The sequence below is a fragment of the Ranitomeya imitator genome, chromosome 1 (assembly GCF_032444005.1).
Source record: "Ranitomeya imitator isolate aRanImi1 chromosome 1, aRanImi1.pri, whole genome shotgun sequence".
NCBI classification, from domain to species: domain Eukaryota; kingdom Metazoa; phylum Chordata; class Amphibia; order Anura; family Dendrobatidae; genus Ranitomeya; species Ranitomeya imitator.
Genome location: NC_091282.1, coordinates 763221967 through 763249720, shown reverse-complemented (window position 1 = coordinate 763249720; position 27754 = coordinate 763221967). Strand labels below are relative to the sequence as shown.

The 27754-nt window shown below is 42.7% G+C and overlaps 1 long non-coding RNA gene across 1 annotated transcript in view; it reads left to right on the top strand.

Moving 5' to 3' along the window:
* LOC138658094 (uncharacterized) overlaps nt 1–27754 on the top strand; it is a 361280-nt gene that overhangs the window by 145200 nt on the left and 188326 nt on the right. Inside the window, exon 2 of the long non-coding RNA XR_011317337.1 lies at nt 4288–4524. This is a non-coding gene — a long non-coding RNA (uncharacterized lncRNA). The remainder of the gene's footprint in view (nt 1–4287; nt 4525–27754) is intronic.

Below are 27754 nucleotides of genomic sequence, written 5' to 3'. Positions count from 1 at the left end.
GGAACACGGGGGGGTGGATTGGAGCACGGGGTGGGGGATCGCTGTGCAGGGGGGTGAATCGGAGCATGGGGGGGATCGCTGTGCGGGGGGTGATCGGAGTGCGGGGGGGTTTGATTGGAGCACGGGGGGTGTGATTGGAGCACGGGGGGAGCGGACAGGAGGACGGGGGAGCGGAGCACAGGACGGAGGGGAGCGGACCACAAATCGGAGGGCTGGGGGGGCAATCAGTGGGGTGGGGTGGGTGCACATAAGCGTTTCCAGCCATGGCCGATGATATTGCAGCATCGGCCATGGCTGGATTGTAATATTTCACCAGTTTTTTAGGTGAAATATTACAAATCGCTCTGATTGGCAGTTTCACTTTCAACAGCCAATCAGAGCGATCGTAGCCATGGGGGGGTGAAGCCACCCCCCCTGGGCTAAACTACCACTCCCCCTGTCCCTGCAGGCCGGGTGAAATTGGAGTTAACCCTTTCACCCAGCCTGCAGGGACGCGATCTTTCTGTGACACAGCATATGCGTCACAGGTCGGATTGGCACCGACTTTCATGACGCATACGCTGTGTCACAGGTCGGGAAGGGGTTAAAGTGAATTAGTTCAGAGCTGCAGTACCCTAGAGCGGCCACTACACAGTGTATGGAGCTGTGCTGTTCATCTCCTTAGTGAACTTTCATTGGCTCCAGCAGTGTCGGGTATTGAACCAATGCCGATCTGACTTTAATGACCTACCCTAAGGATAAGTCATTAATATCATAGTCATGCATCTCCAAAAATAGTGCAAAAATAAAATCCCCTCCAGGGGCATCAATATTTTTCCTCAAACACAGAGTCCTTGCATTTGGCTTGCAGATATTAAAATTCATGACTATGAGTGAAGGAAGTTTGAAAAAAAGAAGCTTTTTATCCTCGATGCACATGAAGAAAGCATTAGTTTGTCTAAAGACCCTCACTCCCGGCTCATAACATGCGGACAGAGCACGACAGGATCAGCCTCCGCCGTGGCAAAGAGCGGCATGTCTTCCTAAACGTCCGCAGAAAATATTAAAGTCAAAACCATTTCGGCAAAAAAGATTTAAATAGTGACAAAACTTCTGCCTGGTATCTGTAAGTGAGCAGCCGCACGGCATCAATCAGAGCCTGTGCCTGCACCGAGACGTATAATCCCCCCATCAAAGAGACACAACTCGAAGCTCTACCAGAACCGAGCGCAATTCAGGAAAGTTTGCAAATGAACTTTAACATATTCAGATTTCCGACCTGCGCTAAAACTTAATGGAGGGAGGGCGATTTTCATCTGTGATATCCAGAAAACATCAGATGCAAAACATTTCTCTTAATAGCGAGCCTTTAATGGAGGCGACCTTGCATATTTCAGCTCACACATAATGCTGGCGAAAGACCCTCAGATGGGAACTTAGCATGTAAATAATAATAATAAAAAAAAAAGTAAAGTTTTTCAAAGCCTTTAGTAAATAAACATCATTAAAATACCATAAAAGCGAGTAAAGAATGAACCGGTTTTGCATCGTTTTCTAGGTTTGTTAGGGGGAGGTGGGCACGCGTTTCAAGCTCCTATTTAAATGTTGGCTAGGAACCTCTGGGGTCAGGTGTGGATGGAAGCAGAAGGAAAATGCATTTTAGTACCAAAGGCTGGTAGTATAAAAAAATAAGGATAAATTAAGGCGCCATAGCAGGCGTCAAACAGGGCTGAAAATCATATATCTGTATTCATTAATTTAGGCTGATTTATGGACAAAGGCGAAATCACAATGTTACAAGAAGGGGCTCACTAGGTGCTGGGACCCTGGATATATGGGGGGCCCACTCACCTTCGGGGACACCAGCACGTTATGGGACCCGTGAGTCAGGGAAGCTCGGGTTCCCTCCTCAAATACTCACCTCTACCCGTTCCACTCTGCTCCGGTCTCTTCAGTGTCTTCTGACTCTCTGTGATGTCTCAGGGCAGAGGGAGTGATGACGTCACTCTGTGCTGAGCAGGGCAGAGAATCAGAAGACGCTGAGGAGACTGGAGCAGTGGGGAGAGGTGAGTATTTGATTATTTATTTTTTATGTATAGAGCATTATATGGGGCCATCATATTGTATGGAACATTATATGGACCCATCATACCGTATGGAGAAATATATGGGGCTTATTATTCTGTATGGAGCAATATATGGGGAACATCATACTGTATCGAACATTATATGGGGTCAATTAAACTGTATGGAGCAATATATGGGGCCCATAATACGGTATGTAGCAATATATGGGGCCCATCATTCGGTATATAGCAGTATATGGGACTGATTATATTATATGGATCATTATATGGGACCATTATACTGTAGGGAGCAATATATGGGGCCCATTAAACTGTAGGGAGCAATTTATGGGGTGCATTCTTCTGTATGGAGCAATATATAGTGCTCATTGTACTGTATGGAACATTATATGGGGCCATTATATTGAATGGAACATTATATGGGCCCATCATACCGTATGGAGAAATATATGGGGCTTATTATTCTGTATGGAGCAATATATGGGGAACATCATACTGTATCGAACATTATATGGGGTCAATTAAACTGTATGGAGCAATATATGGGACCCATCATTCGGTATATAGCAGTATATGGGGCTGATTATATTATATGGATCATTATATGGGACCATTATACTGTAGGGAGCAATATATGGGGCCCATTAAACTGTAGGGAGCAATTTATGGGGTGCATTCTTCTGTTAGGAGCATTATATGGGGCCATTATATACGATATGGAGCACTATATGGTGCCATTATATTGTATGGAGCAATATATGGGCCCCTTATTCTGTATAGAGCATTATATGGGGTCATTATTCTGTATGGGGCTATTATCTATATATATAATTGTCTAAGGGTTTTTCCGTCTGTCTGTCTTTCTGTCTGTCTGTCTTTCTGTCTGTCTGTCCTGGAAATCCCACGTCTCTGATTGGTCGAGGCCGCCAGGCCTCGACCAATCAGCGACGGACACAGCGACGATTATGTCATAAAGGACGTAGACATCCCGCGTCTCTGATTGGTCGAGGCCGCCAGGCCTCGACCAATCAGAGACGGGCACAGCGACGATAATGTCATAATGGTTGCCATGGCGACGATGATGTCATAAAGGTTGCCTCGACCAATCAGCGACGGGCACAGTCTGCCGCGAATTCTGGAATCATCATTGTCCATATACTACGGGGACATGCATATTCTAGAATACCCGATGCGTTAGAATCGGGCCACAATCTAGTACTGTATAAAACACTATATGGGCCCATTCTTTGTGAAGCATTATATGGGTCACATTATACTGTATTGAGCAATATATGGGACGATTATATTGCATGGAACAATATATGGGCCTCTTATTCTGTATGGAGCACTACATGGGGTCATTATTCTGTAGAGCATTAAATGGGGCACATTATATTGTAATGAGCAATATATGGGGCCATTATATTGTATGGAGCAATATATGAGACCCATAATAGTGTAAGGAGCAATATATGGTGACCATAATACTATATGAAGGACTACGTGGTGCTCATAATACTGTATGGAGTACTATTTGTTGGCCATAATACTATATGGAGGACTATGGGGTGCTCATAATACTGTATGGAGGACTATGTGGTGCCCAAAATACTTATAAAGGACTATGTGATACCTACAATACTGTATGGAGGGCTATGTGGTGCCCACAATACTGTATGGACTATGTGGTGCCCATAATGCTCTATGCAGGATTATGTGATGCCCTTAATACTGCATGGAGGACTATGTGATGCCCATAATGCTGTATGGAGGACTATGTGATTCCCATAATACTGTATGGAGGACTATGTGGTGCCCATAATACTGTATGGAGGACTACGTGGTGCCCATAATACTTATGGAGGACTATGTGGTGCCCATAATACTGTATGGAGGACTATGTGGTGCCCATAATAATGTATGGAGAACGAAACCGTCTGGTCTAAAATGAAAAGTCTGCAGTCATTCTGTGTGACTGCAGACTTTTGAATCCCCACAGTGCACACATGTGGTATGTGTCATGCAGTAGATGCCGTATGACAAGTTTACCCTTACCTATTCTCAAATTTGGTTGAGGTCTACAATGTCAAGACAAGCTAGAAAAATTTGCAACAGCCTGCAATGTACATTACAATCTTTGGGTCGCCCCATACAGTATAGACATATAGCAGAAGCTAATCCCAACAGAATATCATAAATATATTTTTTTCTTTTTTTTAAGCTGGTCACATTCCACTATTGAGCCAAAAGCCAAAGATGCACCTGAATTTGCCAAAATAAAAAGGAAGTTGTGAAACAGAACCTTTAAGAATATCTCCATTGTTGTGGAAATACCAACTCATGTTGCAGATCAGTTCTATATGTTGAGGATAAAGTGAAAGCATTAGTCACTGGCAAGACCAACAGCTACTAAGGAGCCAGACGTCTTACAGCAAGGACCTTCATGGAGATGTCAATGGTATGTGCTACAGCTGCAAAGCATTGGGGCCTCAGTTATTGTTTTGGTGCTTCCACCTGTTTAATATCAACTTTTAAAGATGACATGTCACTTGCCCTAGATAAATGTTTATTTTTTTACTTGTAAATGCCGTGGTTCTCTTGAATCCGACAATGCTCTTCTTTTGTTCTTGCGCTTCTCCTTTCCTGAGATATGGCCCTATCTTCCCTGTATATAAAGGTTGTTTAGCTAAGTGGAGTGGTCCGCAACACTTCTCTTTGGTTGTCTTGTTGAGAACCACACCCAGTTGGCTAAAAAAGACTAGATTTATGTATAGGGATGAGAGGGACATATCTCAGGAACAGAGAGGCGCAGGAACTAAAGAAAAACATCTCCGGATTCAGGAGAATAAAGGCAATCACACCAGGTAAAAAATACTATTCATATCAAGTGATAGGTCCTTTTTAAGTGCAGTACATAAAGTGCACAGAAAGTGATCGTGAACTTTTCAAGCCCATTCGACATTCTTCCAGAATGGCCTTACTAAACCAGCTTCTGTTATACTGCCCCCTATGGACAAAGTTATGGGAAAAATGAGTGAACAAATATTTACAAATTCCTTTCCCTCTATATCATGGGTATTGTGACTTTTTAGACTCACCCATAGGATGTCTCTTTTATTAGGTGTTGTGCAAGGTAAGTGAGCCCATCCAAACATGAAACAAATTGTAACACTTCTGAAATATATATTTTTTACACTTGCGAGATCCATGAATTTAGTTCTGATGTCAAATGAGATAATCTTTACCTTGGAAGGATGCGTTCAGTCTCTAGGAGCTACATTACAAAGGGAAGTCGGGCAGGTTCGCTGTGAATACTTGTCAATATGGATATTGCTGCTTCTTAATGCTGTGACTGATGAAAGTCCATGTAAGTCACTTTTAACTAGGCCTGCAAATTGTACGCCTAAGTGATGGCTTCACATGTCCTGCCAATCAACATCACAGAGATCGCTGGCTCAGGATCTTTCTACCTCAACATCTACAACATATTGGAAATGAATTATGATATACGGTATATCAAATGCATGTGGCTTTCTAAAGCCTTGGCAGCATCATAAGTACCTGAATTTTTCGAAAGTCAGGGAGCAAATTAGTGAATACTTTAAAGGGATTTAACTAAATTGTGTAGACTCCTGATATTTCTGGCCAGGTCTAAAGTCTGAAATTTTTAAATAACCTTGAGGGCATAAAATAATCCTTCTGGACACCATTTTCTATCCCCTCTGAGGATCCAATTAGTAATGATTTCAAAGATCTCTGTGGCCTCATGCATTCCATAAATAAAATATAGCCAAGTCATTTAAGTCCCAGTGGCCCTATTAATCTGATAAACCAAAACCCAATGGGTAGGAGTTGCGTTCAGCTAGTGGATAGGAAATATCGGAGACTCTTACTAAGGACCGGCATTGTAAAGAGTTTCCAGAGGATCTCAAAAGTGTATTGGGCAGCTGTAAGGTTCTCATAAGTCAATGTAAACTGCGTGGGTGGTGAGACGCCCAACCAAATTCCATGTCCCTTATTAAACTCATAATGAGATTTCCGTGAGATCCATCATGGGTCTCACCTTTTCCAAATAAAAGATACCTAGCATTATTTATTTGAGTATCCTAAAGAAGTCCAATACAGTCCTTAACATTTGCATTGATGGTGATGGTCTGGACTTCAGTGGTCTACAGTGGACAAGGATTGGTGGTCCTTTTTGGTAGACCACTGAACAAGATTGTGGTCTTCCAAAATCAGACATGTGGAAGAATAGAAGAAAGATCAGATATCAAATTGGGTTGTCCATGGACTCGTGGTTCTGAGATTTGCCTCCAAGAAAAAATGTTCTCGTGCATACTTTCCAAAAGTCCAGAGTTTGCTGAGATATTCCTGTGAACTAGGCAACAATAATGGACATGTTTTGGTAAGACATGTTCTAATATGGCTATTTTGGAGGTATTTCTGGACAATTGGGGGTTGTCATAGGATGTCCTAGGAGCAGGTTTTAAATGCCAAACTTTTAGGTAACTGTAACATAAGTTTGTCCCTCCTCCCAGACATTTCATGATCCTCTTGCCAATATACCATCACTTGAATTGCTAATATTGCACAGGTTCTTACCATCCCATAGCAAAGTAGATGGGACCAACAAATACAGAGCGCCTTCACTCCATGGTATCTACGGTACAGCAGCCATATGGACTACATCTATATTTATACCCTTGGATGAAGGCTGATGGGAACGGTAGATTTGTGCTTCCCCACCTAGATCTTCAGTAAGAATTTACCAACAACTAGAAGAACCCAATCCAATAACCAACCGAGACTCAAGTCTAACTACAGAAAAGTTTTCTATTGTGTTCCTGGCTGGACAGAAACCAAGAAAAGAAGTTCTGTATTAAGTCAATCTCACTTTCGGTCATATTTCCAATTTACTCATTAACAACCTCCATCAGGATACTCACTCCTGAAGACGTAAATGGTTAGAAATGACTTCTAGGAGTATAAAGTATGATTGACAAAAATGTCACAACAGTCAAAACAGGAATCACGAGTTTTTGTGATTTTCCCCCATGAGGTGAAATATCTGATCCCAGTGAGTTGAAAATAGCCAATTCATTCTCACGCCTTTCTAAATAACCACAGACAATGACCTAATTATGCATCTATAGGTAATTAACCTATAAGCCTATAATTATTCCTGGAAAACGTGGCATACACAGCTATATCATATAAATCAGAAAATATGGCTAAATACATCACGGTGTGTTCGGAACTCTCTCAGCCCAAAGGCGGCACAAGCGCCCGTGTTTCAAATCAATATCAACATATTGATCCCACCAACATTACAGAAAGAAAAATATATCATTCCTCTAATTCACTGTCCACTTGTGTAAATTGTCAGAAGCAGAAAACCCTTTGTTTGAGTTATAGATCTTTAGGAAAAATCTGAGGTTTTATCGGTCTTGGAGACGGGGCGGTTTTTAATCAATATAGAAAATATGACGGTAACAGGCAGTAAAGCTGAGTCTGAAAAAATGTGGATGCTACGTTTCTGTTAGTCATGGAAAGACAAAGAGTTTTTAGGTCTTGCCCATATTCCAACTAGTAGTGACCTAGGGCATAACTAATTCATGTTTTGTTTCCAGTTATGTCGCTTATTCTCGAAGAACGAGTGTTAAAATATCAACACGGAAGAATGACATAGCCGCTGAAATTGTATTCACTATTGGTATATTAGAACCCAGAACTTTGGTACTTTTAAAAACTTTGGGTATTTTTGGTTCCTTACAACAAGCTTACAGCATTCAATGGATTCCTAAGAAATTGGACTGTGAGTGTCTGAGGTAAGGAGATAAGTTGTGGGTTCTAGTAGAAGATATGGACAAGAATGAAGGGGAAAAGGGAAGTAAGAAATAAAGGAAGGAAAGAATGGAGGAGGGAAGGAAGGAAAGGAAGGAAATGGAAAGAAAGAAAGAAAGAAAGAAAGAAAGAAGAATAGAAGGAAGAAATGAATGAATGGATGAATGAATAAATGAATGAAGGGAAAGAAGGAAGGAAGGAAGGGAAGAAGGAATGGAGGTAAGGAAGTAAGAGAGGATTGAATAGAGGGAAGAAAGGAAGGAAGTAAGGAAGGAATGGAGGTAAGGAAGAAAGAAAGGAAGGAATAAAGGAAGGAAGGGAGGAAGGAATGGAGGGAAGGTAGCAAGGAAGGAAGGGAGAAAGGAATAGAAGGAAGGAAGGAAAAAAGGAAGGAAGGAATGGATGGAAGGAATGAATGAATGGAGAGGAGGGAAGGAAAGAAGAAAGAAAGGAAAGAAGGATGAAGGAATGGAGGGAAGGAAGGAAGGAAGGAAGGAAGGAAGGAAGGAAGGAAGGATGGAAGGGAGGAAAGGAAGGAAGGAAAGAAAGAAAGAAAGAAAGAAAGAAAGAAAGAAAGAGAAAGAGAAAGAAAGAAAAAAAGAAAGAAAGGAAGAAAGAAAGAAAAAAAGAAAGAAAGAAAGAAAGAAAATGAAAAAGAAAGAAAGAAAGAAAAAACGAAGAATAGAAGGAAGTAAAGAATGAATGGATGAATGAATAAATTAAGGGAAAGAAGGAAAGGAAGGAAGGAAGGAAGGGAAGAAGGAGTGGAGGTAAGGAAGGAAGAAAGGAATGAATAGAGGAAAGGAAGAAAGGAAGGAAAGGAGAAAGGAACAAAGGTAAGGAAGAAAGAAAGGAAGGGATAAAGGAAGGAAGGGAGGAAGGAATGGAGAGAAGGAAGGAAGAAAGGAACGAATAGAGGGAAGGAAGAAAGGAAGAAAGGGAGGAAGGAATAGAAGTAAGGAAGAAAGGAAGGTAAAAAGGAAGGAAGGGAGGAAGGAATGGAGGGAAGGTAGCAAGGAAGGAAGGGAGAAAGGAATGGAAGGAAGGAAGGAAAAACAGGAAGGAATGAATGGAAGGAAAGAATGGAGGGAAGGAAAAAAGAAAAAGGAAAGAAGGATGAAGTAATGGAGGGAAAGAAAGAAAGAAAGATAGAAAGAAAAAGAAGAATGGAAGGAAGAAAAAAGGAAGAATGGAAGGAAGAAAAGAATGAATGAATGAATAAATGAAGGGAAAGGAGGAAGGAAGGAAGGAAATAAGGGAAGAAGGAATGGAGGTAAGGAAGGAAGAAAGGAACGAATAGAGGGAAGGAAGAAAGGAAGGAAGGATGAAGGAATGGAGGTAAGGAAGAAAGAAAGGAAGGAAGGGAGGAAGGAATGGGAGGAAGGAATGGGGGGAAGGTAGCAAGGAAGGAAGGGAGAAAAGAATGGAAGGAAGGAAGGAAAAAAGGAAGGAATGAATGGAAGGAAAGAAAGAATGGAGGGAAGGAGGGAAGGAAAGAAAGGAAAGAAGGATGAAGGAATGGAGGGAAGGAAGGAAGGAAGGAAGGGAGGAAGGAAGGAATAGAGGTAAGGAAGAAAGAAGGAAGGGTAGAGGGCATAGAAGAACAGATGCCATAGCTGAAGTATAAAACTTAAGGGGGGAAAGGAAGGAAGGGAAAGAAGATGGTAAAGAGAACAGACGTTTGAACCAATAACTAAAATTTAAGGTAAAACAGGAAGATAGAAAAAAAATGAAATAGATAGGATAAAGAAATTTAAAAAAAAAAGAGAAAGATGGAGGAAAGATAGAAGAGGAAGGAAGGAAGGAAGAGGCTTTATGCACACGTTAGTATTTTGGATCAGTATTTGTCTGCCAAAACCAGGAGTGACTTCTAAACACAGAACAGAAGTCAATCTATCAATTTTAGCTTTACTCTGTAAGTTTCACTCCTGGTTTTGAGAAAGAAAGAAAGAAAGAAAGAAAGATAGAAAGAAAGGAAGGAAGGAAGGAAGGAAGGAAGGAGGGCAGGAAGGAAGGTATAACACTTGGAAGCAAGACCACGTTTTCCAGTGTATCCATGTTTAGACAACTCTACCCGGCAAATATTGAAGGCATAAAACTGATTTCTACACCATCTACGGTAGGAGACAAAAAAAAGTGAAAATGAACAGTAAAAAAATAATAAAATATTAAATGCTAAAAATTCAGCTAGATTGTAAAAAAAAATATCGCACAGGAACTTGATGATGTTAGTTACAAATGAAGACCAGGGAGGTCAAAAAAATAGGCCAAGGATTTTCCAGCTCTGTCTCTGTAATTGAATTGTAGTTGTAAGAATTACCATAGCGAAATATAAATATATCCTATCAAAACCGGAGCCGCCGTCTTAGCGGGACTGCTACATGTGACATCATTAGGTGGCCAACCAGATGACCAGGTCATGCCAGAGGTCATCAAAATTATTAATTAAAGCCACTGCTGCTCTGCCGGTGATTTCTCGAGAGGCGTTTGCAGACATTCTTGTATAAATATTGTTCATTATGGATATTATGGTGGATTTTTTTTTATTGTGCGATATTCCATTTCTTCACATCCGGAGATAAAAGGCATTCAGCTAAATGAATCTTTACTATTCAGAATAGAGCACTTCAAAAGGAGACTAGCGTGTAGTGCCAAGAGTCAGGGTCAAAGGGGAAGACGAGCTCCAGGACCTCTTGGAATGAAACTTAATTTTCTGGTGACCTGAAACAGCGTTTGCATTTTCAGAAATTAGCTTCAGCCGCTCGGTAACCTGCCTGACTTGCCTCTGATCAAACAGTCTGCTATCAATTTAGGCTAGCCATGAATAAAGATGCTACATGAAGGCTTGTAAGAAGGCTTGCAAAGGTTTGGAGGGTATCTAGGAGAGGGGAATGGGTGGAGGGGTATTGGGAAAGCTGATTTTAAATGGTCACTGTACTTTCGATAACTTGATCTTATGTGATAGATAATATGTTGAGATGAACAAATCTTTTGAAATTCAAACTCACCAGTCACCACCTTCGACAATGAAAAAAAAATACGAAAAATTTGATTTGTGATGAATTGCAAATGCTGTTAAGCCTCAAATGACGCCGGCACTCGGGACCGGAGCGTTCAGCTGCATAGAAATACATGCTGATCTTTTTATTTATAGAAAGCGGGGTGGGTCTTTTTCTGGTAAGGAAGTAAGACAAGATAATTCCTGGACCAATAGTTCTGGCAGAGCGCTGATGAAAAGGAACTACTTGGTAATAAAAAGTACAGATAAAAATTATAGAGGATGATAAGCAGGACAGTTTATATACATATTAGACTTTGTGGGTGTAGTTTTAACTTGTAACTTGTTGTGAGGGATATGGACAGCAAGAGCATGCTTTCATACAGGTTACGTGAAAGGACACATATGCTGTAAAGGATATTATTGGGTCAAGTCAAAAATTCAAATTTTACATTCATATTCAACTCCTTTTTTGTAGTTCTTATAGGCAAGTATATAGGAGGCACACATAGGTACAGTATGAGCTCAATGAATTGTCTCATTAAGCAATCCTTATTCACATGGTCAATATGACATATGGATCTAAAATAGGGGCAAGGGCCGTACTTACAGTCACACTGCAGTAGTACATCTATTATAAGATCATTTATTGCAAGAATTTGGAAAATAAATCTACTCTTTTTCCAGATACAGTGTCACTCTTGTACATAGGCTGCATCTGGTATTGCAGATCAAGAGAATTGATCTGAATTGCAGTAGGCTTTATCCTTAGCGTGACTATATTACTTCATACTTCTGATTTGTCAAATTTTAATTATCTGTATTTAGGGCAGTAAATGTCTTTCCAACTTGATATACAGTGGGGCAAAAAAGTATTTAGTCAGTCAGCAATAGTGCAAGTTCCAACACTTAAAAAGATGAGAGGCGTCTGTAATTTACATCATAGGTAGACCTCAACTATGGGAGACAAACTGAGAAAAAAAAATCCAGAAAATCACATTGTCTGTTTTTTTATCATTTTTTTAGCATATTATGGTGGAAAATAAGTATTTGGTCAGAAACAAACAATCAAGATTTCTGGCTCTCACAGACCTGTAACTTCTTCTTTAAGAGTCTCCTCTTTCCTCCACTCATTACCTGTAGTAATGGCACCTGTTTAAACTTGTTATCAGTATAAAAAGACACCTGTGCACACCCTCAAACAGTCTGACTCCAAACTCCACTATGGTGAAGACCAAAGAGCTGTCAAAGGACACCAGAAACAAAATTGTAGCCCTGCACCAGGCTGGGAAGACTGAATCTGCAATAGCCAACCAGCTTGGAGTGAAGAAATCAACAGTGGGAGCAATAATTAGAAAATGGAATACATACAAGACCACTGATAATCTCCCTCGATCTGGGGCTCCACGCAAAATCCCACCCCGTGGGGTCAGAATGATCACAAGAATGGTGAGCAAAAATCCCAGAACCACACGGGGGGACCTAGTGAATGAACTGCAGAGAGCTGGGACCAATGTAACAAGGCCTACCATAAGTAACACACTACGCCACCATGGACTCAGATCCTGCAGTGCCAGACGTGTCCCACTGCTTAAGCCAGTACATGTCTGGGCCCGTCTGAAGTTTGCTAGAGAGCATTTGGATGATCCAGAGGAGTTTTGGGAGAATGTCCTATGGTCTGATGAAACCAAACTGGAGCTGTTTGGTAGAAACACAACTTGTCGTGTTTGGAGGAAAAAGAATACTGAGTTGCATTCATCAAACACCATACCTACTGTAAAGCATGGTGGTGGAAACATCATGCTTTGGGGCTGTTTCTCTGCAAAGGGGCCAGGATGACTGATCCGGGTACATGAAAGAATGAATGGGGCCATGTATCGTGAGATTTTGAGTACAAACCTGCTTCCATCAGCAAGGGCATTGAAGATGAAACGTGGCTGGGTCTTTCAACATGACAATGATCCAAAGCACACCGCCAGGGCAACGAAGGAGTGGCTTCGTAAGAAGCATTTCAAGGTCCTGGAGTGGCCTAGCCAGTCTCCAGATCTCAACCCTATAGAAAACCTTTGGAGGGAGTTGAAAGTCCGTGTTGCCAAGCGAAAAGCCAAAAACATCACTGCTCTAGAGGAGATCTGCATGGAGGAATGGGCCAACATACCAACAACAGTGTGTGGCAACCTTGTGAAGACTTACAGAAAACGTTTGACCTCTGTCATTGCCAACAAAGGATATATTACAAAGTATTGAGATGAAATTTTGTTTCTGACCAAATACTTATTTTCCACCATAATATGCAAATAAAATGTTAAAAAAACAGACAATGTGATTTTCTGGATTTTTTTTTCTCAGTTTGTCTCCCATAGTTGAGGTCTACCTATGATGTAAATTACAGACGCCTCTCATCTTTTTAAGTGGTGGAACTTGCACTATTGCTGACTGACTAAATACTTTTTTGCCCCACTGTATATCTACAAGAGAATGAAGGAATGGCCGTCTGCCCACCATGTTCCTTGACAAGCAATGGACCCCCCCATCCTATAAAACTGCAGTAATTGTTCAAGTCAAAGGTTTGAAGTCCTCTAGGGCATAAACTTGACCCCTTGCTAACTTGCAGCTGTCAGAGTCACAGTCAGGTCTAGTCGGAGGAAATGTGACCCATGGGGTTTCATGTTACCAGGTTGGGCAGCAGCAATCATCATTGATTGACATTAGACCTGCACGGCTCAGTAGGCTCTGGTCAGTTGTGATAGAAATATTGATTATGCATTACCATTAATGGATTGCTACCGCTTTGCACATTTGCTCCTTTATTTTTAGCGCACTTATCACAGTTTCACATTGGAGAAGGAAAATTGTCTCTATCAATTATAGCATCATTAGACTGTTTAGTAGATCAAAGTTCTACGACTTCTATGTTTCCAGTGGTTGATGTATAATTCCACCAAAAACTAGACTGTTCAAGACGTACCGAGGCTGAGTCACACAGCGGATTATACCAACACTCAGGTCATATGCTGCAACTTTTCGATTGTCAATGTGTCACGATCCCAAGATAAAATTAAAAATTGGGACCTTCTTCTAGTGTGGGACTTTCATCAACATGGTCTATATCTCCACCTAACTGTACATACTTAGATGGCTTCGGAAAAGTGCCTAAGGACTAAATATGGAATCTTGAGCTTGGTAAGGACCATAGCTCCTAACATTTTAAAACTCAAGTCCTGTAGTGTTCCTACCTTTTCGAGTCTTATGCCAGGGTCACACCTGCGAGTGCAATGCGAGAAACTCGCACAAGTCTCTCCTATCAATACCCGCTACTGCCGCCGGCACTCAGGACCAGAGCGTGCATGCAGCTGCATGTATTTCTATGCAGCCGAATGCTCCTGTCCCGAGAGCCGGCGGCAGTGCCAGGTATTGATGTGAGAGACTCGTGCGAGTTTCTCGCATTGCACTCGCAAGTGTGACCCCGACCTTACAACTAATCTCCCTGCATGAGCAAGTCTATTTGTTAAGTCCTAGGTACTGTCGTTTTCAGCCTGCCAGCCTCTTAGTGTCCAGAACTCTTCAAGTCCCATAGTACTCCTACTTCCATGAGTCTCATGACCAATATTGTCCCACCACTTACCTCCTCATATCCAACAGACCATAGTGTACACATCTTATCTCACTCCCAATCCTGTAGTATAACTGCCTCATTTAATTTGGCTTTCTAAAAGTTCAAGTCCTCATAGAATCCCAGTCACCTCAAGTTGAAGGCCTCAAATTACCAGTCTCTTTAATTCTAAGGCCTAATAGTGTCACAGCCCCCTCAAGTCCCATAGATTTCCAACCTTATCAAGTCTAAGATCCGCCAAAATAACTGTTTTAAATAGTCACAGACCCAAATAATGCTCATATATCCCCACATGAGGATATCCCCACCTTCTGAGGTGTAAGAAGGAAAAATATAGGAAATCGTTTGTGCCAACTGCCATGGGAATGTACAATAATAACATTAGGGTTAAACCACCAAGGTGAATGTCTACTTATTTCTCTACATTTCAGTTCACTCGTTGTGTATGTCCTATTCTAATGTATAATGTATAATGTTCTTCTGTCAACTCCACTGTCATGTCAACTATGTAATTCCTTTATGATTTTTATGATTTAAGTTGTGCTGCTGTGATACCATAATTTCCCACAGGATCAATAAAGTGTATCGTATCGTATCATATCGTATCGTACATCATATGCTCCATAAATATTCCCAGCCACAAAAAGGCTTAGATCCTATAGTGTCCCAGACTCATCAAGTTTAATTCTCCATAATTAACCTTACTTTTCAAGCTCTAGTTCTCATTGTTCCAGGCTCAAGTACTATGCCCTATAGTGTTTCAGGATCCTTAAGCCTTAAGTCCCATAATACCCCATTTTCCTCAAGTTCCAGGTCTCTTAGTGTCTGCGCCTCTTCAAGTACCAGGGTCCAGCCTCAGCCTCTTCATGCTCCAGGTTCCATGTTCTCCAGATTCCTCAAGTCCAAAGACACAGTGTACAAACCTCCTTAAATCTCATAGTGTCACAACTTCTTAAAACCTCTTTAACCCCAAGGCTCCATAGTGCCCATGCCACCTCATTTTTGGATTCCATAATATCCCAGTCTCTGAAGTCCTTGACTTGTCCCAGCCTTCTCGAATCTCATGCTTTATAGTGTCCTTGGTGCTCAAAGCCCCAGGCTCTATAGTGTCTCAGTCTCCTCAATCTCAGGTCCCTTTGTGTCCCAGCCTCTTCAAGTCCCTATACCCTAAGTGCCCCAGCTGCCTAAAGCCAAAGATCCCACAATGTCCCAGCCTCCTCAGGTCCCAGATGCCATTGTGTCCCAAACTCAAAAGATCCAAGTTTACATAATATCACATTCTCTTCAAGCCAAGACTCCATACTGTCCCAGCTTTCTCAGGTCCCAGGTTCCATAGTGTCCCATTCTCCTCCAGTCCCAGGTTCCCTAGTGTCTCAGCTGTCTACAGCCCCAGGTACCACAATGTCCCTAATCCTAGAATCCCAGGTGCCATAGAGTCTTAGCCTCCTCAAGTACCGGGTGACAAAGTGCCCCAGCTGCCTAAAGCCCCAAGTCCCATAGTGTCCTAGCCTCCTCATATCCCAGGTCTTATAATGCCATAGCTGCCTTAAGCACCATAATGATTAAGCCTCCACAATTCCTGGCCACATAGAGTCTCAGCCTCTTCATGTCCCAGGCCTTTGAGGGCTCCAGAGGCCTAAAGCCTCCTAATGGCCCAGTCTTCACAATCCCAGGTGCCTTAGAGTCCCAACCTCCACAATCTCAGGTCCCATAGAATCCAAGCCTCCATAATCTCAGATCCCTTTGAATCCAAGCTTCCTCAATCCCAGGTCCCACGGAGTCCCAGCCTCCTCAATCGCAGATCTCATGGATTCCCAGCCTCCTCAATCCCAGGTCCCATAGAGTTCCAACCTCTCCAGGTCTTAGTGTGACTATTATGGAAACATATCAAAGTTGTTTCCTAGTTTTAGATTTTATCGCTTTTGTTTAGTCCTACGATATATCCTACTGTTGCACTAATACTCTCTGGTTTCCTGGAGCAACAACAATATTTTTTTCCAGCCTTATACAGTAAATTATATAGAGACCCGGCTACTATTATATACACTCAGTCCAGTCACTTTTCTGCAATGTCTGGCCGTCTGGGGATTAGGGGTCAGTCGATCCTTTAATGCCGCCTTTCTGCTTCCTCTTGAGTTTCAGCTTACATTAAAACAATTCTAATGGGAAGCACTTTTGTCACATCAGAAGCTGGAAACGTTCTCTGATCAGCGACTTCCTGTTATGGGAATAATCATTAAAAACCTAAAGATTAATGTGACTGTGGGACTTTTACTTTTCAAGACTATCTTTCAGCATTTCTTTTTTTGTCTTGTTTCAGTTTCTATTCTCACCTTTTCTATTCAATTAATCAAATCTTGTAATAACTAAAATATTAAACATTACAATTACAACTATCAATTGTCTTTCCTTTCAACATCGGCAACTATTTCATGCACTAAAAACTTTTCTGAAGGTCTCTCTTTCAAAAGGAAACCTCCACACTTTTCTTTTTAGCCCCATTGAAATAAAACAAATTGTAAGTTTAGGCCAAAAAAGTCAGAAAGTAACAAAATACCAAAACTATTCAATGTATGGAACATTTAATTTGCATTATTTATTGATTGTAAAATGTTTAGATTTCATTATCCTTGTTGATATTTTTTAAATTTCATTTTTGTATCTTAAGCTAAATATTACATACAGTATATTATGAATATTTATAGCTAGTAATAAAACATGTGACAATTGAAAACACAGAAAAATAAATAAATACGGTAGATAGTTTATTAGAGAGAAAGAAAGAAGAGATGGATGGATGGATGGATGGATGGAAGAAAGAGAAAAAGAAAGAAAGAGAAAGAAAGAAAGAAAGAAGATATGGATGGATGGAGGAAAGAAAGAGATAAAGGAAAAAGAATATATGGATGGTAGATGTATGGAAGGAGGAAAGAAAGAAAGAGAATGGAAGGAAGAAAGAAAGGAAGAAAGAAGGAAGGAAAGATAGATAGATAGATAGATAGATAGATAGATAGATAGATAGATAGATAGATAGAGGATATGGATGGATGGATGGATGGATGGGTGGATGGAGGAAAAAAGGAAAAAAAGAAAGAAACAAACAAAAATTAAGATGGAAAGATAGACTGATAATGAGATGATAGATAATAGATAGACAATAGATAGATTGCTAGATAGAGAGATAATAGATGATAGATAGATAGATAGATAGATAATAGATTGTAGATAGATAATAGATAGATGATAGACAGAGAGATAGTGTGAGACAGTGACCAGCATTGTTGTAAATGGCCCGTATGTGCCGCAGAGGAGGAGATCCTCTGCACTGTAAGCCTGAAATGTTGCTCTGGGACTTTTAGTTTCACGAGCCTTGTTTTTGTTTATAAAGGGGGGCTGACAGGGTTGGTCGGAGATATGGGTGGGAGTGGCTAACCATACACACCTCCCACCTATGAGGGTGGTTTCAGCTACATAATGTGACCGTGATTTGGTCACATGATCTGTGTTGAAAGGTCCTAAAAGAGGACAGGTCTCTGTGTGTTTGAAGGCCCTGTGAGTGGACCGGATTCCTGAAGAGCACATGGTGAGGCAATGTACCTGCACAGTCTATGACGGCTAACTGCATTGGGGAAGCTACCAACCTTCTGAGGGTCTGGAACTGTCCGGTGGCATGTGGAGCAAGTCATCATCCGGGACAGTGATCCCAGTTAGGCAACTTCCCTGGGAACATAGGTCTGACAAGGAGTCAGTGCAGCGCCCTAGAGTCCTGGTCGTTGCAGTAATGTTATTCTTCCACCAGGGGGAGTGATGTTATGTCTGAAGGCAATGAAGGAGATCTTCTGTCCAGGTATCACAACCACAAAAGACACTTCACACTCCAGTCCGCCAGGGGGAGCCATGCTTCTATCTATTAAGGCACTCCTCACACTTAGGTAAAACTGGTGGGTTGGTTAGGAAGTTAGACAGAAGCTAACTGGAGGGAGTAGGAGATAGTCAGTGAGTCCCGACCAAGTTTGGCAGAGGCTGGTTGGAGTGGGTTCCAGCCAGCTCCAGACTGCGGCCTGCGGAAGACGAGGGTACACGGAGCTGCGCCTGCATCCCATGCGGCAGCATCCCAAGAAGGAGACTTTGAAAGGAATTGTGTTGCAGTGAGTGAGCAACGAAGTCATAGCAACAGGAGAGGAACATCAGTGGGAGACCAGCTAGACGTAGGCTGCCTCCTTCTGAAGCGCACTACCGGTAGCCAGAACACCGAGGGAGTAAGGATCTCTATGCCGTTACTTCAGAGACTGGCAGGACAGTTAATTCCACGTTGGCTGCATGACCATATACCCAGGAGGCAGGGTGGCAACTTGTGGGGGCTGGGGCATCTCTAGGATCCCTATAAAAAGCCTCAGGCCACCAGTCATACGGGTTTGTACTATCCGTCAGGGGGACAGAGAGAAGAGACTTAACATCTATAATAGTTGTGAGGACCTTACCGAGTTGCTCAGCAGGGAGGGACTACAACACCCAGGCGCTAGAGGAAGGGTATTGAATTCCACCTGGATAAGGGGACTCTGGATTTGCCTTCAGACCGGCCGGACTCTGCCTACCCTGTGGTCCCTGCCCTGGACTGTGGATGCTGAAGCCTTCAGTAAAGGTAAAGAGACTGCAACCTTGTGTCCTCGTTCTTCACTGCGCCTCTCACCATACCACCAACTACACCCCGGGAAGCCCTGGGGATACACTTCACCTGTGGGAAGGTATACCATCTAGTTGCCATAACATCACCCCAGCGGACTCCTAAGCAGCGTCGGTCACCCTGACCGAATACCACAGGTGGTGTCAAGAACATTATCCCTTTAAAGACCTTTCCCACAACATTAACGGACCTCCCTAGGTCCACGGACCGGGTCCGCCACCGTGACATCCCCACTGAGAACTGAAGGGGTCCGGATCCGAGTACCCCACAGCCCTTGGGGGCTCTCCATCATCGTGTGGAGAGGAGCTCCTGGAAGGTAACCCAGAGTATGGGGGACTGTGTGCACTGAAGAGGGTCAGAGAATGAACTGTGCGGTCACCCACGGTAACTGGACTAAGTGAGTTCCAGCGTGTTTGAAGACTGCAATTTAATGTTGTGTCGACATGAAGTAAAGTTGTGAGAGACATTGGCACGGTGTGCCGTCGCACGCGATAACTGGACAAAGAGAAGTCTGGTGTGTTTAGGGACTGCGATTTAAAGCCATGCACTATGTAGTGCTATGGACTATGTGGTAGGTCTGTGATGTGTAACATGGCCTACAGTGGTTTATGCTGAGTCTTTAGAAACCGCATGGACTGTTTAAGCAAGAAAAAGTTCCTGCGTGCCAACCGAGTGTCCCCCAACACATATAGTAAACACTGCACTACAATAGATAGATATATAATAGATAGATAATAGATAGATGATAGATTGATAGATGTATAGATAATATATAGATGATAGATAGATAATAGATAGATGATAGATAGCTAGATAATAGATGATAGATTGATAGATATATAGATAACATATAGATAATAGATATGTAATAGATAGATAGATAAATAATAGATAGATAATAGACAGATAGATACTGTAGATAGATAGATAGATAGATAGATAGATAGATAGATAGATAGATAGATAGATAGATAATGATCATACATTGCTTCCATTATTTCCTTTTTTTCCTGGGGCCACCACGTGTAACACATGTGGAAACCCCAGGCCACCAGATCTTGCTCCATTGATCACAGTTTCCACTTTGAGTGCTTAAGTTCATGACAAGAGTTGACTGTGGCCATGTCAGGTAGTCGATAGAGTGATGAATCCCCTCGCTGGTGCGTCTGTCTGTAGCACATTAAGGACACTTTCCGCCTGACAGTTATTACTGCTGCAATAAATTTTTACCCAAAACAAATAGGCTTTCTGTGCATGTATTAATGCCGCCGCTCACTTATACAAAATAGAGCCGTTTGTTTAAGAAGCAATTTCTACAGAAACTCTTAGATGAGCCAAAAAAAGAGAAAAGGAAAGTAAATCTTCTTTCTTGCACAGATGTCATTAGGCAGAGAATTACTAATGGAACCTTCCATTACAGGTGTGAAGATGGTGCCAGATTTATCTGTAATGCTGTTATATACTGTAGGTTCTTTGCAAATATAAATAAATACATACGGTACTTGTAAACCAAAGAACATAAAGTGCTAAGATATATGCAAAGATTGAATATATGATGCGTGGATGCATCACGGCTATATAGAATATAGTTATTAAATGAAGAAACTTAGTGCATAAATTGGCCAACTCACAAGAGCCCACGACCACCAGCCATGACAAGGCGATCTTTCTTTGATATGATTCATTATATTTGTAGCTTTTAGCTTGCGAGAAGAATAATTGATAAATATTTGGTTTAGGGTCCTGTTATGTAGGCAATCCAGTGACACAGTGTGCCAGCAATCAGAGCACATACAGTGATTTGATAATAACCCAAAAACAATAGAACGAGCTCTGAGACGTGGAATCTCTGTAGATCGCAATACCTGAACCTATCCTAAACACAACTAAAGGCAGCTGTGGATTGCGCCTGTCACTACCTATGCAACTCGGCACAGCCTGAGGAGCTGACTAGCCTGAAGATAGAAAAACAAGCCTGACTTGCCTCAGAGAAATACCCCAAAGGAAAAGGCAGCCCCCCACATATAATGACTGTTAGCAAGATGAAAAGACAAACGTAGGGATGAAATAGATTCAGAAAAGTGAGGCCCGATATTCTAGATAGAGCGAGGATAGCAAAGAGAACTTTGCAGTCTACAAAAAACCCTAAAGCAAAAAACCACGCAAAGGGGGCAAAAAGACCCACCGTGCCGAACTAACGGCACGGCGGTGCACCCTTTGCGTCTCAGAGCTTCCAGCAAAAACGAATAGACAAGCTGGACAGAAAAAGTAGCAACAAAAGCAAAGAAACACTTATCTAAGCAGAGCAGCAGGCCACAGGAAAGATCCAGAAGCTCAGGTCCAACACTGGAACATTGACAAGGAGCAAGGAAGACAGAATCAGGTGGAGTTAAATAACAAAGCAGCCAAGGAGCTCACCAGAACACCTGAGGGAGGAAGCTCAGAAGCTGCAGTACCACTTGTGACCACAGGAGTGAATTCAGCCACAGAATTCACAACAGTACCCCCCCTTGAGGAGGGGTCACCGAACCCTCACCAGAGCCCCCAGGCCGACCAGGATGAGCCACATGAAAGGCACGAACAAGATCTGGAGCATGGACATCAGAGGCAAAAACCCAGGAATTATCTTCCTGAGCATAACCCTTCCATTTAACCAGATACTGGAGTTTCCGTCTAGAAACACGAGAATCCAAAATTTTCTCCACAATATACTCCAATTCCCCCTCCACCAAAACCGGGGCAGGAGGTTCAACAGATGGAACCATAGGTGCCACGTATCTCCGCAACAAAGACCTATGGAATACATTATGTATGGAAAAGGAGTCTGGGAGGGTCAGACGAAAAGACACAGGATTGAGAATCTCAGAAATCCTATATGGACCAATAAAACGAGGTTTAAATTTAGGAGAGGAAACCTTCATAGGAATATGACGAGAAGATAACCAAACCAGATCCCCAACACGAAGTCGGGGACCCACACGGCGTCTGCGATTAGCGAAACGTTGAGCCTTCTCCTGGGACAAGGCCAAATTGTCCACTGGAAAAAACAAAATCCAGCTCACCATACCGACATTCCCAAGAGCTCGGAGCACGGAACCGCTGTGTCAGGGCGTAGACGAACAGGAAAGAGAAAGAGATCCAGCTCAACGAAATAGTGAAAAATCCATAGTTTATTTCACTTAAAATATAGTGAAAGGACAAAACATCAGCATACAAAAAAATATTTTAAAACCAAGGTCAACGCGTTTCCGGTGACTAAGCACCCTTAATCATGATTAAGGGTACTTAGTCACCGGAAACGCGTTGACCTTGGTTTTAAAATATTTTTTTGTATGCTGATGTTTTGTCCTTTCACTATATTTTAAGTGAAATAAACTATGGATTTTTCACTATTTCGTTGAGCTGGATCTCTTTCTCTTTCAAATTGTCCACTACCTGAGTCCAGATCTGCTGCAACCTGTCCACCACAGAATCCACACCAGGATAGTCCGAAGACTCAACCTGTCCTGAAGAGAAACGAGGATGGAACCCAGAATTGCAGAAAAATGGAGAGACCAAGGTAGCCGAGCTGGCCCGATTATTAAGGGCGAACTTAGCCAACGGCAAAAAGGACACCTAATCATCCTGGTCTGCAGAAACAAAACATCTCAGATATGTCTCCAAGGTCTGATTGGTTCGTTCGGTCTGGCCATTAGTCTGAGAGTGGAAAGCCGAGGAAAAAGACAGGTCAATGCCAATCCTGCCACAAAAGGCTCGCCAAAACCTCGAAACAAACTGGGAACCTCTGTCAGAAACAATATTCTCAGGAATGCCATGCAAACGAACCACATGCTGGAAGAACAAAGGCACCAAATCAGAGGAGGAAGGCAATTTAACCAAGGGCACCAGATGGACCATTTTAGAAAAGCGATCACAGACCACCCAAATGACTGACATCTTTTGAGAAACGGGAAGGTCAGAAATGAAATCCATCGAAATGTGTGTCCAAGGCCTCTTTGGGACCGGCAAGGGCAAAAGCAACCCACTGGCACGTGAACAGCAGGGCTTAGCCCTAGCACAAATCCCACAGGACTGCACAAAAGTACGTACATCCCGTGACAGAGATGGCCACCAGAAGGATCTAGCCACTAACTCTCTGGTACCAAATATTCCAGGATGACCAGCCAACACCGAACAATGAAGTTCAGAGATAACTTTAGTAGTCCACCTATCAGGGACGAACAGTTTCTCTGCTGGACAACGATCAGGTTTATTCGCCTGAAATTTTTGCAACACTCGTCGCAAATCAGGGGAGATGGCAGACACAATGACTCCTTCCTTGAGGATACTCGCCGGCTCAGATGAACCCGGAGAGTCGGGCACAAAACTCCTAGACAGAGCATCCGCCTTCACATTTTTAGAGCCCGGAAGGTACGAAATCACAAAATCGAAGCGGGCAAAAAATAACGACCAACGGGCCTGTCTAGGATTCAAGCACTTGGCAGACTCGAGATAAGTAAATGTTCTTATGATCAGTCAATACCACCACGCGATGCTTAGCTCCTTCAAGCCAATGACGCCATTCCTCGAATGCCCACTTCATGGCCAGCAACTCTCGGTTGCCCACATCATAATTACGCTCAGCAGCCGAAAACTTCCTGGAAAAGAAAGCACATGGTTTCAACACTGAGCAACCAGAACCTCTCTGTGACAAAACCGCCCCTGCTCCAATCTCAGAAGCATCAACCTCGACCTGGAACGGAAGAGAAACATCTGGTTGACACAACACAGGGGCAGAACAAAAACGATGCTTCAACTCCTGAAAAGCTTCCACAGCAGCAGAAGACCAATTAACCAAATCAGCACCCTTCTTGGTAAAATCGGTCAATGGTTTGGCAATGCTAGAAAAATTACAGATGAAGCGACGATAATAATTAGCAAAGCCCAGGAATTTTTGCAGACTTTTCAGAGATGTCAGCTGAGTCCAATCCTGGATGGCTTGGACCTTAACCGGATCCATCTCGATAGTAGAAGGGGAAAAGATGAACCCCAAAAATGAAACTTTCTGCACACCGAAGAGACACTTTGATCCCTTCACAAACAAAGAATTAGCACGCAGGACCTGGAAAACCATTCTGACCTGCTTCACATGAGAGTCCCAATCATCTGAGAAGATAAAAATGTCATCCAAGTAAACAATCAGGAATTTATCCAGATACTCACGGAAGATGTCATGCATAAAAGACTGAAACACAGATGGAGCATTGGCAAGTCCGAACGGCATCACTAGATACTCAAAATGACCCTCGGGCGTATTAAATGCAGTTTTCCATTCATCTCCTTGCCTGATTCTCACCAGATTATACGCACCACGAAGATCTATCTTAGTGAACCAACTAGCCCCCTTAATCCGAGCAAACAAGTCAGATAACAATGGCAAGGGATACTGAAATTTAACAGTGATCTTATTAAGAAGGCGGTAATCAATACATGGTCTCAGCGAACCATTCTTCTTGGCTACAAAAAAGAACCCTGCTCCCAGTGGTGATGACGATGGGCGAATATGTCCCTTCTCCAGGGATTCCTTCACATAACTGCGCATAGCGGAGTGTTCAGGCACAGATAAATTAAATAATCGACCTTTAGGGAATTTACTACCAGGAATCAAATTGATAGCACAATCACAATCCCTATGCGGAGGTAGGGCATCGGACTTGGGCTCTTCAAATACATCCTGATAATCAGACAAGAACTCTGGGACCTCAGAAGGAGTGGATGACGAAATAGACAAAAATGGAACATCACCATGTACCCCCTGACAACCCCAGCTGGATACCGACATAGAGCTCCAATCCAATACTGGATTATGGGTTTGCAGCCATGGCAACCCCAACACGACCACATCATGCAGATTATGTAGCACCAGAAAGCGAATAACTTCCTTATGTGCAGGAGCCATGCACATGGTCAGCTGGGTCCAGTACTGAGGTTTATTCTTGGCCAAAGGTGTAGCATCAATTCCTCTCAACAGAATAGGACACCGCAAAGGCTCCAAGAAAAACCCACAACGTTTAGCATAATCCAAATCCATCAGATTCAGGGCAGCGCCTGAATCAACAAACGCCATGACAGAATACGATGACAAAGAGCATATCAAGGTAATGGACAGAAGGAATTTGGATTGTACAGTACCAATGACGGCAGACCTATCAAACCGCTAAGTGCGCTTAGGACAATCAGAAATAGCATGAGTGGAATCACCACAGTAGAAACACAGACCATTCAGACGTCTGTGTTCTTGCCGTTCAACTCTGGTCATAGTCCTATCGCACTGCATAGGCTCAGGTTTAATCTTAGACAATACCGCCAAATGGTGCACAGATTTACGCTCGCGCAAGCGTCGACCGATCTGAATGGCCAAAGACATAGACTCATTCAAACCAGCAGGCATAGGAAAACCCACCATGACATCCTTAAGAGCCTCAGAGAGACCCTTTCTGAACAAAGCTGCCAGCGCAGATTCATTCCACAGAGTGAGTACAGACCACTTCCTAAATTTCTGACAATATACATCTATATCATCCTGACCCTGGCACAAAGCCAGCAAATTTTTCTCAGCCTGATGCACTGAATTAGGCTCATCGTAAAGCAATCCGAGCGCCAGGAAAAACGCATTAACATTACTCAATGCAGGGTCTCCTGGCGCAAGAGAAAATGCCCAGTCCTGAGGGTGACCGCGCAAAAAAGAAATAATAATCAAAACCTGTTGAATAGGATTACCAGAAGAATGAGGTTTCAAGGCCAGAAATAGCTTACAATTATTTTTGAAATTAAGAAACTTAGTTCTATCACCAAAAAACAAATCAGGAATAGGAATTCTTGGCTCTAACATAGATTTCTGATCAATAGTATCTTGAATCCTCTGTACATTTGTAACGAGATTATCCATTGAAGAGCACAGACCCTGAATATCCATGTCCACACCTGTGTCCTGAAACACCCAAATGTCTAGGGGAAAAAAAAGACTGAACACAGAGCTGAGAAAAAAAAATGATGTCAGAACTTCTTTTTTCCCTCTATTGAGAATCATTAGGTTGGCTCCTTGAACTGTTATGTAGGCAATCCAGTGACACAGTGTGCCAGCAATCAGAGCACATACAGTGATTTGATAATAACCCAAAAACAATAGAACGAGCTCTGAGACGTGGAATCTCTGTAGACCGCAATACCTGAACCTATCCTAAACACAACTAAAGGCAGCTGTGGATTGCGCCTGTCACTACCTATGCAACTCGGCACAGCCTGAGGAGCTGACTAGCCTGAAGATAGAAAAACAAGCCTGACTTGCCTCAGAGAAATACCCCAAAGGAAAAGGCAGCCCCCCACATATAATGACTGTTAGCAAGATGAAAAGACAAACGTAGGGATGAAATAGATTCAGCAAAGTGAGGCCCGATATTCTAGATAGAGCGAGGATAGCAAAGAGAACTTTGCAGTCTACAAAAAACCCTAAAGCAAAAAACCACGCAAAGGGGGCAAAAAGACCCACCGTGCCGAACTAACGGCACGGCGGTGCACCCTTTGCGTCTCAGAGCTTCCAGCAAAAACGAATAGACAAGCTGGACAGAAAAAGTAGCAACAAAAGCAAAGAAACACTTATCTAAGCAGAGCAGCAGGCCACAGGAAAGATCCAGAAGCTCAGGTCCAACACTGGAACATTGACAAGGAGCAAGGAAGACAGAATCAGGTGGAGTTAAATAACAAAGCAGCCAAGGAGCTCACCAGAACACCTGAGGGAGGAAGCTCAGAAGCTGCAGTACCACTTGTGACCACAGGAGTGAATTCAGCCACAGAATTCACAACAGGGTCCCATCTATGTGATACGCCTTGTCATGGCTGGTAGTGGACAAATAGGCCAATTCATGAGAGACCAAGTCCCGTCATTGTATAAGTATTTTCTTTATGTGACATGTGGATGCATCACTGCTATATTCAATGTTTGCACATATAACCCTTCAATGTTAGGTTGGAAGGGATTTCCAGGGTCCTTGTGTCCAACCCCCTGCTCAATGCAGGATTCACTAAACCATCTCAAACAGATGTCTGTCCAGCCTCTGGTGGAAAACTTCCATTGAAGGAGAACTCAACACCTCTTGTGGCAGCCTGTTCGACTCATTGATCACCCTCACTGTCAAAAAGTTTTTCCTAATATCTAATCTGTATCTTCTCCCTTTCAGTTTCATTCCATTGTTTTTAATGTTTACATGTGCAAATGAGAATAAGGATGATCCCTCTATACTGTAACAACCCTTCCGAAGTGGCCGGAGCAGGGCTGTCCCCCCTCCCCCATGGCCTGGGCGGAGGCCAGCATGACAGTGGTTTGGAGGTTGGGGATATAGGGTAATTAAGGGGAGGGTCACTGTGCGGGGTGGTATTAAAGGTCAGGTTGTGGGGTGGGGCCTGCTAGTTCCCGCTCTCCGAACCCCTGGAATCGTCGTACTTACCATGGCTGCTGTGGACAGGGTTCTGGAGGGCCTTAGGGCTGCGGCTGCTCTGCATCATGATGGCTG